The sequence below is a fragment of the Ranitomeya imitator genome, chromosome 9 (assembly GCF_032444005.1).
Source record: "Ranitomeya imitator isolate aRanImi1 chromosome 9, aRanImi1.pri, whole genome shotgun sequence".
Taxonomy (NCBI): Eukaryota; Metazoa; Chordata; class Amphibia; order Anura; family Dendrobatidae; genus Ranitomeya; species Ranitomeya imitator.
The window spans coordinates 157,036,715-157,044,091 of NC_091290.1; positions in this window are offsets into that span (position 1 = coordinate 157,036,715).

Genomic DNA, 7,377 nt, shown 5'->3' on the forward strand with positions numbered 1-7,377 from the left:
AGGTCCTAGAGTGGCCTACCCAGTCTCCAGCTCTCAACCCCAAAGAAAATCATTGGAAGGAGTTGAAAGTCCGTGTTGCCCAGTGACAGGCCCAAAACATCACTGCGCTAGAGGAGACCTGCATGGAGGAATGGGCCAACATACCACCAACAGTGTGTGGCAACCTTGTGAAGACTTACAGAAAACGTTTCACCTGTCTTTGCCAACAAAGGATAGATAACAAAATATTGAGATGAACTTTTGTTAATGACCACATACTTGCAAAATAAATCTTCCCAAATCAGACTAGGTGATTTTCTGGATTTGTTTTCTCATAGTTGAGGTCTACCTATGATGTCAATTACAGGCCTCTCTCATCTTTTTAAGTGCAAGAACTTGCACAATTGGTGGCTGACTAAATACTTTGTCCCCCCACTGTAGATATAAACCTGTGATCCGTCACTGCCAGGATCCCCCAATAACACCAGGACGGTATGCTGCCACCAGTTTCTCATTAGATATAAGCCTGGTCCGTTAACCAGCTTCTATCGGGTCAGAAACCAGACCCAGGCAGCATATAAGTACTAGCCGGACTCACGGACGTGGGAAATCGGGTTTTGAGATAACAGAGCGGCCCAAAATTAATTGATATTTTAATTGGTTTATGCAATGTGAAGACTTTCTGTCAGGAATGCCTGTGACCACTCTTCCTAGGTAAAAGTACAGCCTAAGAATCTTTCCTGCCTTGTAACAGAAGGCAAAGATTTAGGCTGCGTGCACACGTTCAGGATTTTTCGCTTTTTTTGGCAGTTGTCTGTGCGGATAAAACGCTAATCAAAAAAACATAAGCATCTCATCATTTAATGCATTCTGCCATTCTTGTGCACATGCTGCATTTTTTCCGCAAAAAAAGCATCTCGGTAAAAAACGCAGCATGTTAATTAATTTTGCGGATTTTTTTGCATTTTTGCCGCTATTTATTGCATTGGGAAGCTACGGGAAAACACAAAAAATCCGCGAAAAAACGCATGTTGATTTCCTGCAGAAAAAGTGGGGTTTTGTTCACGAAAATTCCACACACTTTCCTGAACGTGTGCACATAGCCTTAAGGTCAGTGAAATTAGTTATGGCTTCATATGCTCTAGAAATCCCTTTAGAAGAGTCCCAATTAATAGAAATTAGTATTCATAATCAGATCTTAAGCGTTCTGACCCATTTTTCCTCATAGTTTGTAGCTTGCGAGCAGCAGGGTCCTCATTCCTGTTGGTATCTGTTTTGAACTGTATTTCTGTTATGCTGTAATGTCTATTGTCTGTACAAGTCCCCTCTATAATTTGTAAAGCGCTGCGGAATATGTTGGCGCTATATAAATAACAAAATTATTATTATTATTATTCTTCATACAGTTAATAAAATGTCTAATATGAAGATATTTGAAAAAGTCTCTTAGTAATGCTCTATTTATCCCCCAGTGAAGAAAATGGAGACAGAGCATTAGTGTGCATCAAGTTTCGCAGTCGAGTTATTCCTCTATCAACCATCTAGCTTAACCCCTTTCTGCCATGATAGCACGTCATAGGGGAGCGCGGCCGAGTGTCAGCTGATTATCACAGCTGGCATCCGGCACATTAACCACCGGAACACCGAGATTAAACATTATCGCAGCGTTCTGGCGGCATAGGGAAGAATCGCGCAGGGAGGGGGCACCCTGTAGGCTTCCCTGAGACCCTCAGAACAACGCGATGTGATCGAGTTGCTCCGAGCGTCTCCTCCGTCCTCCTGCCTGCAGGCCCGAAACCAAAATTGCCACGGAGGTCCTGCAGGGAGGTGGCTACCAAGTGCCTGCTCAGAGCAGGCACCGGGAATCTTCCCTGAAGTGTCTGTGTGATCACTGATCTGACACAGTGCACTGCAAAGTGTCAGATCAGCGATCTGTCACTATAATGTGATGTCCCACCCTAGAACAAAGTAAAAAAAAAAAAAAAAAAAAAAAAAAATTACGTGTAAAAAAATCTAAGGAAAAATAAATATATTGTTCCAATAAATACATTTCTTTATGTAAATAAAACAAGAAAAGTACACATTTAGTATTGCCACATCCGTAACAACCCGACCTATAAAACGGTCTCACTAGTTAACCCCTTCAGTGACCACAGTAAAAAAACAAACAAAAAAAAACAACAAAAAACACTAAACCAATCATACCACCGAACAAAAAGTGGAATAACACGCGATCAAAAAGGATATAAATAACCATGGTACCGCTGAAAACGAGCCACCACAGCGTCAACAAAAAAAAAATAAAAAAGTTATAGTCCTCAGAATAAAGCGATGCAAAAAATAAAAAAAGATATAAATGAGGTATCGCTGTAATCGTACTGACCCGAAGAATAAAACTGCTTTATCCATTTTACCAAACGCGGTACGGTATAAACGCCTCCCCAAAAGAAATTCATGAATAGCTGGTTTTTGGTCATTCTGCCTCACAAAAATCAGAATAAAAAGCGATCAAAAAATGATACCATTTTCAGGCACGTGACAATAAAAACGTTAATGTTTGGGATAGGGGTGTGGTTAGGGTTGGGGTTAGGGCTATGGTTGTGATTAGGGTTAGAGGTGTGTTGGAGTTAGGGATGTAGTTGGGATTTGGGGCATGTTCGGGTTAGGGGTGTGTTGGGGTTACGGTTTCAGTTATAATTGGGGGGTTTCCACTGTTTAGACACATCAGGGGCTCTCCAAACGCGACATGGCGTCCGATCTCAATTCCAGCCAATTCTGCGTTGAAAAAGTAAAACAGTGCTCCTTCCCTTCCGAGCTCTCCCGTGCGCCCAAACAGTGGTTCCCCCCACATATGGGGTATCAGCGTACTCAGGACAAACTGGACAACATTTGGGGTCCAATTTCTCGTTACCCTTGGGAAAATAAAAATTTGGTGGCTAAAAAAATCATTTTTGTGGGAAATCATTTTAGTGAAACACTTGGGGGTGCAAAGTTCTCAACACATCTAGATAAGTTCCTTGGGAGGTCTAGTTTCCAATATGGGATCAATTGTGGGGGGTTTCTACTGTTTAGGTACATTAGGGGCTCTGCAAATGCAATGTGATGCCTGCAGACCATTCCATCTAAGTCTGCATTCCAAACAGCGCTCCTTCCCTTCCGAGCTCTGCAATGCGCCCAAACGGTAGTTTACCCCCACACATATGGGGTATCAGCGTACTCGGGACAAATTGTACAACAAGTTTCGGGGTCCAATTTCTCCTGTTACCGTTGGGAAAATAAACCAAATTGGATCTGATGTAAATTGTTGTGATAAAGAAATTCGTTTTTTGTTTTTTTTTTAACATTCCAAAAATTCCTGTGAAACACCTTAACCTAATAAACTCCTTGAATGTGGTTTTGAGCTTTTTGAGATGTGCAGCTTCCATAATGGTGTGACACTTGGGTATTTTCTATCATATAGACTCCTCAAAGTGACTTCAAATGTGATGTGGTCCCTAAAAAAAATGGTGTTGTAAAAATGAGAAATTGCTGATCAAATTTTAACCCTTATAACTCCCTAACAAAACTTATGTCCAAAATTGTGCTGATGTAAAGTAGACATGTGGGAAATGTTACTTAAGTATTTTGTGTGACATATCTGTGAATAAAGGGCATAAATTAAAAGTTGGAAAATTGCAAAATTTTCGCCAAATTTCCATTTTTTTCACAAATGAACTCAAGTAATATTAAAGAAATTTTAACCACTAACATGAAGTACAATATGTCACGAGAAAATGTCACAATCAGTGGGATCCGTTGAAGCGTTCCAGAGTTATAACCTCATAAAGGGACAGTGGTCAGAATTGTAAAAATTGGCCCGGTCATTAACGTGCAAATCACCCTTGGGGGGTAAAGGAGTGGGATGGCCTACTGCAGTGTTTCGAGCAGAACATTATCCAATCTAAAGGGGACCAGTTTATATCATAGATTTTTATTCCTCCAAACGTTTAATCCAGCTACAATTGTAGGGGAAGTATTGGGAGAGAAATTCCGAGATAATCTTAGGTGCCATAGGAAGTAGGACATTTTCTCATGTTCTACTATACTGGATTCTAGATCCACCCAAAGCTTAGAAATGTTGTCATTCCACCAGCACCCAAGTTGGTCTAATAAAAGCCTGGTAGTACCTTTGTGTATTTGGACATCCCAAACCTCCCTTATTTAGTGGCAAATATAGAATGTTTGCTGAAATTCTGACCTTTTGAGCATTCCAGATAAATCTCAATATCAAACTCTGCAACAACTTCAACATATGTGCTGGAACCAATATAGGCACGTTCCGGAAATTATATAGCATCTTAGGAAGCTACATCATTTTTACCACCAAAATTCTTCCAATCCAGGATGTTGGAAGTTTCCTGTATTTCTTGATTTCCACAGCTATAGTATGTATTAATGCATGAAAGTTTTTTATCTAGATTTTTGATTGGGAAAGTGAGCGAAATACCCAGATATGGGATAGCCCCTTCTGCCCAAGTATAGGGAAATATCTGCTTTAAATGAGTTTTTGAGGCTAGGCTGAACACCCATATCCAAAATCGTCAATTTAGAAGCATTAAGTTTATAGTAGCTAGCGTTTCCAAAGTCCTTAATAATTTGAGTTATGCCTCTTCATGACGCCAGTGGGTTTGCTATACTTAAGATCACGTCATCCGCAAACAGCCCTATTCGATGACCTGTTCTCCCCATCCTTATAGCTGTAATATTAGGAGCAGAACGAATGGCCTGGACAAATTACTAGGGTGAACATGTTACCGTTTCTTATCACGTGTGGATGAAGGGAAACTCTCTTATCCACAGGCACCTTCTTAGCTTCTGGTCCGTCTCAACATGTGACATGTTGTGGCTTCCATGGCAGAACAAAGAGCCACTGAAAGTGTGTGGCTAGCTTATAACACTTCATGCGCCCCCTCCCATATTTGCTACCGTCCCTCTGGGTTGGGCTTAATTCTCCCTTGACCTCCCAGCTGAAATAAATCCCAATATCTAGGATGGGTCATAACTTCCTAGCAGGAGGTCAAACGGGACGACTGACGTCTCAACGGGTTCGTTGGGGCTGAACCGATACGGAGAGTCCAAACTTGGGTTGGCTAAGTGGTTCTGGAGGGACGGTCTCGATAGCTCATAATCTGTGACAGCTAGAGAAATATGAGACGCATGGGTGCTTGCAGGGGGATCCCAGGTTTATGGTGGCACATTGGACTTATCCCTGAGATGAACGATGCTCTCATAATTCACCTCGAGATGTTGGTGACGCTGGGTCTGAAGTTTTTCCTTGATGTAAGCAGACTTTAACAAAAAACAGCAGGGGGTCCCAGCTCTGCTCCTCCAGCCTTCATTAACACGGGGCCTCTAATTCTCAGGCCAAATGGTAAAGTTCAGAGCTTTTGGGAATTGTGTACTTTTCCCCAAAGGTAGGGGCCACAATTCAGGAGTGGAGGAAGATCTCTGGATAGTCTATGGGACCTGAATTCATAAATCCATAATGGAGTCTCCCTCGCCCCTCCCCCATACCGGTACACACAGCTGCCCCTATACCACTGTACAGAGTGGCCTTCCCCTATACCGTAACAGCGTCGCCCCTCCATCCATACCGGCGCCAAGAGTCGCCCCTCCATCCATACCAGCGTCCAGAGTCGCCCTTCCCCCCCATGCTGGTGCCCAGAGTTGCCCCTCCCCCAAACCAGCGCCCAGTCACCCCTCCCCTAATCCGGCACCCAGTCACCCCCTTCCATACCGGCACACAGTCGCCCCCCTCCCCATACCAGCACAGAATCGCCCCCCACCCCAATACCGGCACACAGAGTCACCCCCTTCCCCATACCAGTGCAGAGTTGCCCCACCCATACCGGCTTCTCTTGCGATCTCTTGTTCCTCCAGTACAAGGGCTGCAATATGGTGCCACTTAACGAGGCCAGGGCAATTTAACACATGACACATCCAAGACTGACAACCATTATATATCATTTATTACAATCAACAGCAAAAAACATGGAAGTGTAGATTCCACACTGGGAGAGAAAATGCCAGATATACAGAGTCCGGGCCAGGGGAGAACGCCGGCTCGTCCAGAGTCCGGGCCAGGGGAGAACGCCGGCTCGTCCAGAGTCCGGGCCAGGGGAGAACGCCGGCTCGTCCAGAGTCCGAGCCAGGGGAGAACGCCGGCTCGTCCAGAGTCCGAGCCAAGGGAGAACGCCGGCTCGTCCAGAGTCCGGGCCAGGGAAAAACGCCAGCTCGTCCAGAGTCCGGGCCAGGGAAAAACGCCAGCTCGTACAGAGCCCAGGCCAGGGAAGAACGCCAGCTCGTACAGAGCCCAGGCCAGGGAAGAACGCCAGCTCGTACAGAGCCCAGGCCAGGGTAGAACGCCAGCTCGTCCAGAGTCCAGGCCAGGGAAGAACGCCAGCTCATACAGAGCCCAGGCCAGGGGAGAACGCCAGCTCGTCCAGAGTCCGGGCCAGGGTAGAACGCGAGCTCGTCCAGAGTCCGGGCCAGGGTAGAACGCCAGCTCGTCCATAGCCCAGGCCAGGGGAGAACGCCAGCTCGTCCAGAGTCCGGGCCAGGGTAGAACGCGAGCTCGTCCAGAGTCCGGGCCAGGGTAGAACGCCAGCTCGTCCAGAGTCCGGGCCAGGGAAGAACGCCAGCTCGTCCAGAGTCCGGGCCAGGGAAGAACGCCAGCTCGTCCAGAGTCCGGGCCAGGGAAGAACGCCAGCTCGTAGAGCCCAGGCCAGGGTAGAACGCCAGCTCGTCCAGAGTCCAGGCCAGGGTAGAACGCCAGCTCGTCCAGAGTCCAGGCCAGGGAAGAACGCCAGCTCATACAGAGCCCAGGCCAGGGGAGAACGCCAGCTCGTCCAGAGTCCGGGCCAGGGTAGAACGCCAGCTCGTCCAGAGTCTGGGCCAGGGTAGAACGCCAGCTCGTCCAGAGTCCGGGCCAGGGAAGAACGCCAGCTCGTCCAGAGTCCGGGCCAGGGAAGAACGCCAGCTCGTAGAGCCCAGGCCAGGGTAGAACGCCAGCTCGTCCAGAGTCCAGGCCAGGGTAGAACGCCAGCTCGTCCAGAGTCCAGGCCAGGGTAGAACGCCAGCTCGTCCAGAGTCCAGGCCAGGGAAGAACGCCAGCTCGTCCATAGCCCAGGCCAGGGAAGAACGCCAGCTCGTCCAGAGTCCGGGCCAGGGAAGAACGCCAGCTCGTCCAGAGTCCGGGCCAGGGAAGAACGCCAGCTCGTCCATAGCCCAGGCCAGGGAAGAACGCCAGCTCATACAGAGCCCGGGCCAGGGGAGAACGCCAGCTCGTCCAGAGTCCGGGCCAGGGGAGAATGCCAGCTCATACAGAGCCCAGGCCAGGGTAGAACGCCAGCTCGTCCA